Raw genomic sequence first — 13,562 nt, forward strand, 5'->3', positions numbered from 1 at the left:
AGAGAAAGACCTAGTTCCCCACCTCATCGCGACCGGAGGCCTCACATCCTTTGAAAACTCCAGAGGGACGCGGAGATCAGTGCCTCCAAAGGAGACGATGCCTGACTCCTCGTGAAACTTGATAGGATTCCCAGGATTCCTGTGGCACGTGGAAAGGGACCCTTGGTCTCCCGCCTCAGCTGGAGAGGTGTCCCAATTGCCCTGCCAAGCCTCGAGGAGAATCCCGAGTTGTCCCTCGAAACTAGGCAGGAGTTCTGACGTGGCTGAACAAACACGTGGGTGGAAGGGCCATCCCCGTCGTAACTCGAGAATATACCCCAGGTTCCTGCCGCAACTCGAGAAAAACCATGAGACTTCCCCCTCGCCGCGAGATGAGGCCCGATTCCCCTGCACTGCGTGCAGAGTAATTCCGTCTTGCACATCACACATCAAAGGAGCCTTGATTTCCTTGATGGCACTCCAGAGAAACCCCAAGAACACTGTTTCAAGGCTAGAGGGATCCTGAGGTCACTGTAGCACCAAGAAAGAGCTCCGTGGACCAAAAATCAACTCGAGATGAGAGGTTAGTCCCAGGCTTCGACTCCAGAGGAATACCACCTTACCACAAGCACCTCAAGAGGAGGCTTCTCTCAGATCTAGATATGTGAGAGGGACCCTGAGTTTGCGGCCTCATGTGGAATGGACACCGCGATGCCCTGACTCGAAATAAGGCCGGATATCCCTGCAGTGACTTGAATGCAGGCTCGGCTTGCATCTCCCAAACGAAAGGATGACTGAGTCCCCTGTGCAGACAACAGAGAAAGACCTAGTTCCCCACCTCATCGCGACCGGAGGCCTCACATTCTTTGAAAACTCCAGAGGTACGCGGAGATCAGTGCCTCCAAAGGAGACATTCCTGACTCCTCGTGAAACTTGATAGGAGTCCCAGGATTCCTGTGGCACGTGGAAAGGGACCCTTGGTCTCCCGCCTCAGAGAGAGAGGAGTCCCAATTGCCCTGCCAAGCCTCGAGGAGAATCCCGAGTTGTCCCTCGCAACTAGGCAGGAGTCTTGACGTCGCTGAGGAAACACGTGTGTGGAAGGGCCATCCCCTTCGTAACTCAAGAATATACCCCAGGTTCCCGCCGCAACTCGAGAAAAACCATGAGACTTCCCCCTCGCCGCGAGATGAGGCCCGATTCCCCTGCACTGCGTGCAGAACAATTCCGTGTTGCACATCACACATGAAATGAGCCTTGATTTCCTTGATGGCACTCCAGAAAAACCCCAAGAACACTGTTTCAAGGCTAGAGGGATCCTGAGGTCACTGTAGCCACACGAAAGAGCTCCGTGGACCAAAAATCAACTCGAGATGAGAGGTTAGTCCCTGGCTTCGACTCCAGCGGAATATCACCTTACCAGAAGCACCTCAAGAGGAGGCTTCTCTCAGCTCTAGGTATGTGAGAGGGACCCTGATTTGGGGCCTCAAGTGGAATGGACACCGCGATGCCCTGACTCGAAATAAGGCTGGATATCCCTGCAGTGACTTGAATGCAGGCTCGTCTTGCATCTCCCAAGACGAAAGGATGTCTGACTCCCCTGTGGAGACAACAGAAAAAGAACTAGTTCCCCACCTCATGGCGACCGGAGGCTTCACATTCTTTGAAAATTCCAGAGGTATGCGGAGATCAGTGCCTCCAAAGGAGACGATGGCTGACTCCTCGTGAAACTTTATAGGAGTCCCAGGATTACTCTGGCACGGGGAAAGGGACCCTTGGTCTCCCGCCTCACCTGGAGAGGCGTCCCAATTGCCCTGCCAAGCCTCGAGGAGAATCCCGAGTTGTCCCTCGCAACTAGGCAGGAGTCCTGACATCGCTGAACAAACACGTGGGTGGAAGGGCCATCCCCATCATAACTCGAGAATATACCCCAGGTTCCCGCCGCAACTCGAGAAAAACCATGAGACTTCCCCCTCGCCGCGAGATGAGGCCCGATTCCCCTGTACTGCCTGCAGAGCAATTCCGTCTTGCACATCACACATCAAAGGAGACTTGATTTCTTTGATGGCACTCCAGAGAAACCCCAAGAACACTGTTTCAAGGTAGAGGGATCCTGAGGTCACTGTAGAAACACAAAAGAGCTTCGTGGACCAAAAATCAATTCGAGTTGAGAGGCTAGTCCCTGGCTTCAAATCCAGAGGAATACCACCTTACCACAAGCACCTCAAGAGGAGGCTTCTCTCAGCTCTAGATATGTGAGAGAGACCCTGAGTTTGCGGCCTCAAGTGGAATGGACACCGTGATGCCCTGACTCGAAATAAGGCCGAATATCCCTGCAGTGAGTTCAATGCAGGCTCGTCTTGCATCTCGCAAGACGAAAGGATGTCTGAATCCCCTGTGGAGACCACAGAGAAAACCTACTTACCCACCTCATAGCGACCGGAGGCCTCACATCCTTTGAAAACTCCAGAGGTACGCGGAGATCAGTGCCTCCAAAGGAGACGATGCCTGACTCCTCGTGAAACTTGATAGGAGTCCCAGGATTCCTGTGGCACGTGGAAAGGGACCCTTGGTCTACCGCCTCAGCTGGAGAGGCGTCCCAATTGCTTTGCCAAGCCTCGAGGAGAATCCCGAGTTGTCCCTCGCAACTAGGCAGGAGTCCTGCCGTCGCTGAACAAACACGTGTGTGGAAGGGCCATCCCCGTCGTAACTCGAGAATATACCCCAGGTTCCCGCCGCAACTCGAGAAAAACCATGAGACTTCCCCCTCACCGCAAAATGAGGCCCGATTCCGCTGCACTGCGTGCAGAGCAATTCCGTGTTGCACATCACACATGAAAGGAGCCTTGATTTCCTTGATGGCACTCCAGGGAAACCCCAAGAACACTGTTTCAAGGCTAGAGGGATCCTGAGGTCACTGTAGCCACACGAAAGAGCTCCGTGGACCAAAAATCAACTCGAGATGAGAGGTTAGTCCCTGGTTTCGACTCCAGAGGAATACCACCTTACCACAAGCTCCTCAAGAGGAGGCTTCTCTCAGCTCTAGCTATGTGAGAGGGACCCTGAGTTTACGGCCTCAAGTGGAATGGAGACCGCGATGCCCTGACTTGAAATAAGGCCGGATATCCCTGCAGTGACTTGAATGCAGGCTCGTCTTGCATCTCCCAAGACGAAAGGATGTCTGAATCCCCTGTGGAGACCATCGAGAACGACCTAGTTCCCCACCTCATCGCGACCGGAGGCCTCACATCCTTTGAAAACTCCAGAGGTACGCGGAGATCAGTGCCTCCAAAGGAGACGATGCCTGACTCCTCGTGAAACTTGATAGGATTCCCAGGATTCCTGTGGCACGTGGAAAGGGACCCTTGGTCTCCCGCCTCAGCTGGAGAGGCGTCCCAATTGCCCTGCAAAGCCTCGAGGAGAATCCCGAGTTGTCCCTCGCAACTAGGCAGGAGTCCTGACGTCGCTGAACAAACACGTGTGTGGAAGGGCCATCCCCATCGTAACTCGAGAATATTCCCAGGTTCCCGCCGGAACTCGAGAAAAACCATGAGACTTCCCCCTCGCCGCGAGATGAGGCCCGATTCCCCTGCACTGCATGCAGTGCAATTCCGTGTTGCACATCACACATGAAAGGAGCCTTGATTTCATTGATGGCACTCCAGAGAAACCCCAAGAACACTGTTTCAAGGCTAGAGGGATCCTGAGGTCACTGTAGCCACACGAAAGACCTCCGTGGACCACAAATCAACTCGAGATGAGAGGTTAGTCCCTGGCTTCGACTCCAGAGGAATACCACCTTACCACAAGCACCTCAAGAGGAGGCTTCTCTCAGCTCTAGGTATGTGAGAGGGACCCTGATTTGCGGCCTAAAGTGGAATGGACACCGCGATGCCCTGACTCGAAATAAGGCCGGATATCCCTGCAGTGACTTGAATGCAGGCTCGTCTTGCATCTACCAAGACGAAAGGATGTCTGACTCCCCTGTGGAGACAACAGAAAAAGAACTAGTTCCCCACCTCATGGCGACCGGAGGCCTCACATTCTTTGAAAATTCCAGAGGTACGCGGAGATCAGTGCCTCCAAAGGAGACGATGCCTGACTCCTCGTGAAACTTGATAGGAGTCCCAGGATTACTGTGGCACGTGGAAAGGGACACTTGGTCTCCCGCCTCACCTGGAGAGGCGTCCCAATTGCCCTGCCAAGCCTCGAGGAGAATCCCGAGTTGTCCCTCGCAACTAGGCAGGAGTCCTGACGTGGCTGAAGAAACACGTGGGTGGAAGGGCCATCCCCATCGTAACTCGAGAATATACCCCAGGTTCCCGCCGCAACTCGAGAAAAACCATGAGACTTCCCTCTCGCCGCGAGATGAGGCCCGATTCCCCTGTACTGCCTGCAGAGCAATTCCGTCTTGCACATCACACATCAAAGGAGACTTGATTTCTTTGATGGCACTCCAGAGAAACCCCAAGAACACTGTTTCAAGGTAGAGGGATCCTGTGGTCACTGTAGAAACACAAAAGAGCTCCATGGACCAAAAATCAATTCGAGTTGAGAGGCTAGTCCCTGGCTTAGACTCCAGAGGAATACCACCTTACCACAAGCACCTCAAGAGGAGGCTTCTCTCAGCTCTAGATATGTGAGAGAGACCCTGAGTTTGCGGCCTCAAGTGGAATGGACACCGTGATGCCCTGACTCGAAATAAGGCCGAATATCCCTGCAGTGAGTTCAATGCAGGCTCGTCTTGCATCTCGCAAGACGAAAGGATGTCTGAATCCCCTGTGGAGACCACAGAGAAAACCTACTTACCCACCTCATCGCGACCGGAGGCCTCACATCCTTTGAAAACTCCAGAGGTACGCGGAGATCAGTGCCTCCAAAGGAGACGATGCCTGACTCCTCGTGAAACTTGATAGGAGTCCCAGGATTCCTGTGGCACGTGGAAAAGGACCCTTGGTCTACCGCCTCAGCTGGAGAGGCATCCCAATTGCCCTGCCAAGCCTCAAGGAGAATCCCGAGTTGTCCCTCGCAACTAGGTAGGAGTCCTGCCGTCGCTGAACAAACACGTGTGTGGAAGGGCCATCCCCGTCGTAACTCGAGAATATACCCCAGGTTCCCGCCGCAACTCGAGAAAAACCATGAGACTTCCCCCTCACCGCAAAATGAGGCCCGATTCCGCTGCACTGCGTGCAGAGCAATTCCGTGTTGCACATCACACATGAAAGGAGCCTTGATTTCCTTGATGGCACTCCAGGGAAACCCCAAGAACACTGTTTCAAGGCTAGAGGGATCCTGAGGTCACTGTAGCCACACGAAAGAGCTCCGTGGACCAAAAATCAACTCGAGATGAGAGGTTAGTCCCTGGTTTCGACTCCAGAGGAATACCACCTTACCACAAGCTCCTCAAGAGGAGGCTTCTCTCAGCTCTAGCTATGTGAGAGGGACCCTGAGTTTGCGGCCTCAAGTGGAATGGAGACCGCGATGCCCTGACTTGAAATAAGGCCGGATATCCCTGCAGTGACTTGAATGCAGGCTCGTCTTGCATCTCCCAAGACGAAAGGATGTCTGAATCCCCTGTGGAGACCATCGAGAAAGACCTAGTTCCCCACCTCATCGCGACCGGAGGCCTCACATCCTTTGAAAACTCCAGAGGTACGCGAAGATCAGTGCCTCCAAAGGAGACGATGCCTGACTCCTCGTGAAACTTGATAGGATTCCCAGGATTCCTGTGGCACGTGGAAAGGGACCCTTGGTCTCCCGCCTCAGCTGGAGAGGCGTCCCAATTGCCCTGCAAAGCCTCGAGGAGAATCCCGAGTTGTCCCTCGCAACTAGGCAGGAGTCCTGACGTCGCTGAACAAACACGTGGGTGGAAGGGCCATCCCCGTCGTAACTCGAGAATATACCCCAGGTTCCCGCCGCAACTCGAGAAAAACCATGAGACTTCCCCCTCGCCGCGAGATGAGGCCCGATTCCCCTGCACTGCATGCAGAGCAATTCCGTGTTGCACATCAAACAAGAAAGGAGCCTTGATTTCACTGATGGCACTCCAGAGAAACCCCAAGAACACTGTTTCAAAGCTAGAGGGATCCTGAGGTCACTGTATTAACACAAAAGAGCTCCGTGGACCAAAAATCAACTCGAGATGAGAGGTTAGTCCCTGGCTTCGACTCCAGAGGAATACCACCTTACCACAAGCACCTCAAGAGGAGGCTTCTCTCAGCTCTAGCTATGTGAGAGGGCCCTTGAGTTTGCGGCCTCAAGTGGAATGGAGACCGCGATGCCCTGACTCGAAATAAGGCCGGATATCCCTGCAGTGACTTGAATGCAGGCTCGGCTTGCATCTCCCAAGACGAAAGGATGTCTGAATCCCCTGTGGAGACCACAGAGAAAGACCTAGTTCCCCACCTCATCGCGACCGGAGGCCTCACATCCTTTGAAAACTCCAGAGGTACGCGGAGATCAGTGCCTCCAAAGGAGACGATGCCTGACTCCTCGTGAAACTTGATAGGAGTCCCAGGATTCCTGTGGCACGTGGAAAGGGATCCTTGGTCTCCCGCCTCAGCTGGAGAGGCGTCCCAATTGCCCTGCCAAGCCTCGAGGAGAATCCCGAGTTGTCCCTCGCAACTAGGCAGGAGTCCTGACGTCGCTGAAGAAACACGTGGGTGGAAGGGCCATCCCCATCGTAACTCGAGAATATTCCCAGGTTCCCGCCGGAACTCGAGAAAAACCATGAGACTTCCCCCTCGCCGCGAGATGAGGCCCGATTCCCCTGCACTGCATGCAGTGCAATTCCGTGTTGCACATCACACATGAAAGGAGCCTTGATTTCATTGATGGCACTCCAGAGAAACCCCAAGAACACTGTTTCAAGGCTAGAGGGATCCTGAGGTCACTGTAGCCACACGAAAGACCTCCGTGGACCAAAAATCAACTCGAGATGAGAGGTTAGTCCCTGGCTTCGACTCCAGAGGAATACCACCTTACCACAAGCACCTCAAGAGGAGGCTTCTCTCAGCTCTAGGTATGTGAGAGGGACCCTGATTTGCGGCCTCAAGTGGAATGGACACCGCGATGCCCTGACTCGAAATAATGCCGGATATCCCTGCAGTGACTTGAATGCAGGCTCGTCTTGCATCTACCAAGACGAAAGGATGTCTGACTCCCCTGTGGAGACAACAGAAAAAGAACTAGTTCCCCACCTCATGGCGACCGGAGGCCTCATATTCTTTGAAAATTCCAGAGGTACGCGGAGATCAGTGCCTCCAAAGGAGACGATGCCTGACTCCTTGTCAAACTTGATAGGAGTCCCAGGATTCCTGTGGCACGTGGAAAAGGACCCTTGGTGTACCGCCTCAGCTGGAGAGGCGTCCCAATTGCCCTGCAAAGCCTCGAGGAGAATCCCGAGTTGTCCCTCGCAACTAGGCAGGAGTCCTGCCGTCGCTGAACAAACACGTGTGTGGAAGGGCCATCCCCGTCGTAACTCGAGAATATACCCCAGGTTCCCGCCGCAACTCGAGAAAAACCATGAGACTTCCCCCTCACCGCAATATGAGGCCCGATTCCGCTGCACTGCCTGCAGAGCAATTCCGTGTTGCACATCACACATGAAAGGAGCCTTGATTTCCTTGATGGCACTCCAGGGAAACCCCAAGAACACTGTTTCAAGGCTAGAGGGATCCTGAGGTCACGGTAGCCACACGAAAGAGCTCCGTGGACCAAAAATCAACTCGAGATGAGAGGTTAGTCCCTGGCTTCGACTCCAGTGGAATACCACCTTACCACAAGCACCTCAAGAGGAGGCTTCTCTCAGCTCTAGCTATGTGAGAGGGACCCTGAGTTTGCGGCCTCACGTGGAATGGAGACCGCGATGCCCTGACTTGAAATAAGGCCGGATATCCCTGCAGTGACTTGAATGCAGGCTCGTCTTGCATCTCCCAAAACGAAAGGATGTCTGAATCCCCTGTGGAGACCATCGAGAAAGACCTAGTTCCCCACCTCATCGCGACCGGAGGCCTCACATCCTTTGAAAACTCCAGAGGTACGCGGAGATCAGTGCCTCCAAAGGAGACGATGCCTGACTCCTCGTGAAACTTGATAGGATTCCCAGGATTCCTGTGGCACATGGAAAGGGACCCTTGGTCTCCCGCCTCAGCTGGAGAGGCGTCCCAATTGCCCTGCCAAGCCTCGAGGAGAATCCCGAGTTGTCCCTCGAAACTAGGCAGGAGTTCTGACGTGGCTGAACAAACACGTGTGTGGAAGGGCCATCCCCTTCGTAACTCAAGAATATACCCCAGGTTCCCGCCGCAACTCGAGAAAAACCATGAGACTTCCCCCTCGCCGCGAGATGAGGCCCGATTCCCCTGCACTGCGTGCAGAGCAATTCCGTGTTGCACATCACACATGAAATGAGCCTTGATTTCCTTGATGGCACTCCAGAAAAACCCCAAGAACACTGTTTCAAGGCTAGAGGGATCCTGAGGTCACTGTAGCCACACGAAAGAGCTCCGTGGACCAAAAATCAACTCGAGATGAGAGCTTAGTCCCTGGCTTCGACTTCAGCGGAATATCACCTTACCAGAAGCACCTCAAGAGGAGGCTTCTCTCAGCTCTAGGTATGTGAGAGGGACCCTGATTTGGGGCCTCAAGTGGAATGGACACCGCGATGCCCTGACTCGAAATAAGGCCGGATATCCCTGCAGTGACTTGAATGCAGGCTCGTCTTGCATCTACCAAGACGAAAGGATGTCTGACTCCCCTGTGGAGACAACAGAAAAAGAACTAGTTTCCCACCTCATGGCGACCGGAGGCCTCACATTCTTTGACAATTCCAGAGGTACGCGGAGATCAGTGCCTCCAAAGGAGACGATGGCTGACTCCTCGTGAAACTTGATAGGAGTCCCAGGATTACTCTGGCACGGGGAAAGGGACCCTTGGTCTCCCGCCTCACCTGGAGAGGCGTCCCAATTGCCCTGCCAAGCCTCGAGGAGAATCCCGAGTTGTCCCTCGCAACTAGGCAGGAGTCCTGACATCGCTGAACAAACACGTGGGTGGAAGGGCCATCCCCATCATAACTCGAGAATATACCCCAGGTTCCCGCCGCAACTCGAGAAAAACCATGAGACTTCCCCCTCGCCGCGAGATGAGGCCCGATTCCCCTGTACTGCCTGCAGAGCAATTCCGTCTTGCACATCACACATCAAAGGAGACTTGATTTCTTTGATGGCACTCCAGAGAAACCCCAAGAACACTGTTTCAAGGTAGAGGGATCCTGAGGTCACTGTAGAAACACAAAAGAGCTCCGTGGACCAAAAATCAATTCGAGTTGAGAGGCTAGTCCCTGGCTTCGACTCCAGAGGAATACCACCTTACCACAAGCACCTCAAGAGGAGGCTTCTCTCAGCTCTAGATATGTGAGAGAGACCCTGAGTTTGCGGCCTCAAGTGGAATGGACACCGTGATGCCCTGACTCGAAATAAGGCCGAATATCCCTGCAGTGAGTTCAATGCAGGCTCGTCTTGCATCTCGCAAGACGAAAGGATGTCTGAATCCCCTGTGGAGACCACAGAGAAAACCTACTTACTCACCTCATCGCGACCGGAGGCCTCACATCCTTTGAAAACTCCAGAGGTACGCGGAGATCAGTGCCTCCAAAGGAGACGATGCCTGACTCCTCGTGAAACTTGATAGGAGTCCCAGGATTCCTGTGGCACGTGGAAAAGGACCCTTGGTCTACCGCCTCAGCTGGAGAGGCGTCCCAATTGCCCTGCCAAGCCTCGAGGAGAATCCCGAGTTGTCCCTCGCAACTAGGCAGGAGTCCTGCCGTCGCTGAACAAACACGTGTGTGGAAGGGCCATCCCCGTCGTAACTCGAGAATATACCCCAGGTTCCCGCCGCAACTCGAGAAAAACCATGAGACTTCCCCCTCACCGCAATATGAGGCCCGATTCCGCTGCACTGCGTGCAGAGCAATTCCGTGTTGCACATTACACATGAAAGGAGCCTTGATTTCCTTGATGGCACTCCAGGGAAACCCCATGAACACTGTTTCAAGGCTAGAGGGATCCTGAGGTCACGGTAGCCACACGAAAGAGCTCCGTGGACCAAAAATCAACTCGAGATGAGAGGTTAGTCCCTGGCTTCGACTCCAGAGGAATACCACCTTACCACAAGCTCCTCAAGAGGAGGCTTCTCTCAGCACTAGCTATGTGAGAGGGACCCTGAGTTTGCGGCCTCACGTGGAATGGAGACCGCGATGCCCTGACTTGAAATAAGGCCGGATATCCCTGCAGTGACTTGAATGCAGGCTCGTCTTGCATCTCCCAAGACGAAAGGATGTCTAAATCCCCTGTGGAGACCATCGAGAAAGACCTAGTTCCCCACCTCATCGCGACCGGAGGCCTCACATCCTTTGAAAACTCCAGAGGTACGCGGAGATCAGTGCCTCCAAAGGAGACGATGCCTGACTCCTCGTGAAACTTGATAGGATTCCCAGGATTCCTGTGGCACGTGGAAAGGGAACCTTGGTCTCCCGCCTCAGCTGGAGAGGCGTCCCAATTGCCCTGCCAAGCCTCGAGGAGAATCCCGAGTTGTCCCTCGAAACTAGGCAGGAGTTCTGACGTGGCTGAACAAACACGTGGGTGGAAGGGCCATCCCCGTCGTAACTCAAGAATATACCTCAGGTTCCTGCCGCAACTCGAGAAAAACCATGAGACTTCCCCCTCGCCGCGAGATGAGGCCCGATTCCCCTGCACTGCGTGCAGAGTAATTCCGTCTTGCCCATCACACATCAAAGGAGCCTTGATTTCCTTGATGGCACTCCAGAGAAACCCCAAGAACACTGTTTCAAGGCTAGAGGGATCCTGAGGTCACTGTAGCACCAAGAAAGAGCTCCGTGGACCAAAAATCAACTCGAGATGAGAGGTTAGTCCCAGGCTTCGACTCCAGAGGAATACCACCTTACCACAAGCACCTCAAGAGGAGGCTTCTCTCAGATCTAGATATGTGAGAGGGACCCTGAGTTTGCGGCCTCATGTGGAATGGACACCGCGATGCCCTGACTCGAAATAAGGCCGGATATCCCTGCAGTGATTGAATGCAGGCTCGGCTTGCATCTCCCAAACGAAAGGATGAGTGAGTCCCCTGTGCAGACCACAGAGAAAGACCTAGTTCCCCACCTCATCGCGACCGGAGGCCTCACATTCTTTGAAAACTCCAGAGGTACGCGGAGATCAGTGCCTCCAAAGGAGACGATGGCTGACTCCTCGTGAAACTTGATAGGAGTCCCAGGATTACTCTGGCACGGGGAAAGGGACCCTTGGTCTCCCGCCTCACCTGGAGAGGCGTCCCAATTGCCCTGCCAAGCCTCGAGGAGAATCCCGAGTTGTCCCTTGCAACTAAGCAGGAGTCCTGACATCGCTGAACAAACACGTGGGTGGAAGGGCCATCCCCATCATAACTCGAGAATATACCCCAGGTTCCCGCCGCAACTCGAGAAAAACCATGAGACTTCCCCCTCGCCGCGAGATGAGGCCCGATTCCCCTGTACTGGCTGCAGAGCAATTCCGTCTTGCACATCACACATCAAAGGAGACTTGATTTCTTTGATGGCACTCCAGAGAAACCCCAAGAACACTGTTTCAAGGTAGAGGGATCCTGAAGTCACTGTAGAAACACAAAAGAGCTCCGTGGACCAAAAATCAATTCGAGTTGAGAGGCTAGTCCCTGGCTTCGACTCCAGAGGAATACCACCTTACCACAAGCACCTCAAGAGGAGGCTTCTCTCAGCTCTAGATATGTGAGAGGGGCCCTGAGTTTGCGGCCTCAAGTGGAATGGACACCGTGATGCCCTGACTCGAAATAAGGCCGAATATCCCTGCAGTGAGTTCAATGCAGGCTCGTCTTGCATCTCGCAAGACGAAAGGATGTCTGAATCCCCTGTGGAGACCACAGAGAAAACCTACTTACTCACCTCATCGCGACCGGAGGCCTCACATCCCTTGAAAACTCCAGAGGTACGCGGAGATCAGTGCCTCCAAAGGAGACGATGCCTGACTCCTCGTGAAACTTGATAGGAGTCCCAGGATTCCTGTGGCACGTGGAAAAGGACCCTTGGTCTACCGCCTCAGCTGGAGAGGCGTCCCAATTGCCCTGCCAAGCCTCGAGGAGAATCCCGAGTTGTCCCTCGCAACTAGGCAGGAGTCCTGCCGTCGCTGAACAAACACGTGTGTGGAAGGGCCATCCCCGTCGTAACTCGAGAATATACCCCAGATTCCCGCCGCAACTCGAGAAAAACCATGAGACTTCCCCCTCACCGCAAAATGAGGCCTGATTCCGCTGCACTGCGTGCAGAGCAATTCCGTGTTGCACATCACACATGAAAGGAGCCTTGATTTCCTTAATGGCACTCCAGGGAAAGCCCAAGAACACTGTTTCAAGGCTAGAGGGATCCTGAGGTCACGGTAGCCACACGAAAGAGCTCCGTGGACCAAAAATCAACTCGAGATGAGAGGTTAGTCCCTGGCTTCGACTCCAGAGGAATACCACCTTACCACAAGCTCCTCAAGAGGAGGCTTCTCTCAGCTCTAGCTATGTGAGAGGGACCCTGAGTTTGCGGCCTCACGTGGAATGGAGACCGCGATGCCCTGACTTGAAATAAGGCCGGATATCCCTGCAGTGACTTGAATGCAGGCTCGTCTTGCATCTCCCAAGACGAAAGGATGTCTGAATCCCCTGTGGAGACCATCGAGAAAGACCTAGTTCCCCACCTCATCGCGACCGGAGGCCTCACATCCTTTGAAAACTCCAGAGGTACGCGGAGATCAGTGCCTCCAAAGGAGACGATGCCTGACTCCTCGTGAAACTTGATAGGAGTCCCAGGATTCCTGTGGCACGTGGAAAGGGAACCTTGGTCTCCCGCCTCAGCTGGAGAGGCGTCCCAATTGCCCTGCCAAGCCTCGAGGAGAATCCCGAGTTGTCCCTCGAAACTAGGCAGGAGTTCTGACGTGGCTGAACAAACACGTGGGTGGAAGGGCCATCCCCGTCGTAACTCAAGAATATACCTCAGGTTCCTGCCGCAACTCGAGAAAAACCATGAGACTTCCCCCTCGCCGCGAGATGAGGCCCGATTCCCCTGCACTGCGTGCAGAGTAATTCCGTCTTGCACATCACACATCAAAGGAGCCTTGATTTCCTTGATGGCACTCCAGAGAAACCCCAAGAACACTGTTTCAAGGCTAGAGGGATCCTGAGGTCACTGTAGCACCAAGAAAGAGCTCCGTGGACCAAAAATCAACTCGAGATGAGAGGTTAGTCCCAGGCTTCGACTCCAGAGGAATACCACCTTACCACAAGCACCTCAAGAGGAGGCTTCTCTCAGATCTAGATATGTGAGAGGGACCCTGAGTTTGCGGCCTCATGTGGAATGGAGACCGCGATGCCCTGACTCGAAATAAGGCCGGATATCCCTGCAGTGACTTGAATGCAGGCTCGGCTTGCATCTCCCAAACGAAAGGATGAGTGAGTCCCCTGTGCAGACCACAGAGAAAGACCTAGTTCCCCACCTCATCGCGACCGGAGGCCTCACATCC

The sequence above is a fragment of the Cervus elaphus genome, chromosome 22 (genome assembly GCF_910594005.1).
Source record: "Cervus elaphus chromosome 22, mCerEla1.1, whole genome shotgun sequence".
Lineage (NCBI taxonomy): Eukaryota > Metazoa > Chordata > Mammalia > Artiodactyla > Cervidae > Cervus > Cervus elaphus.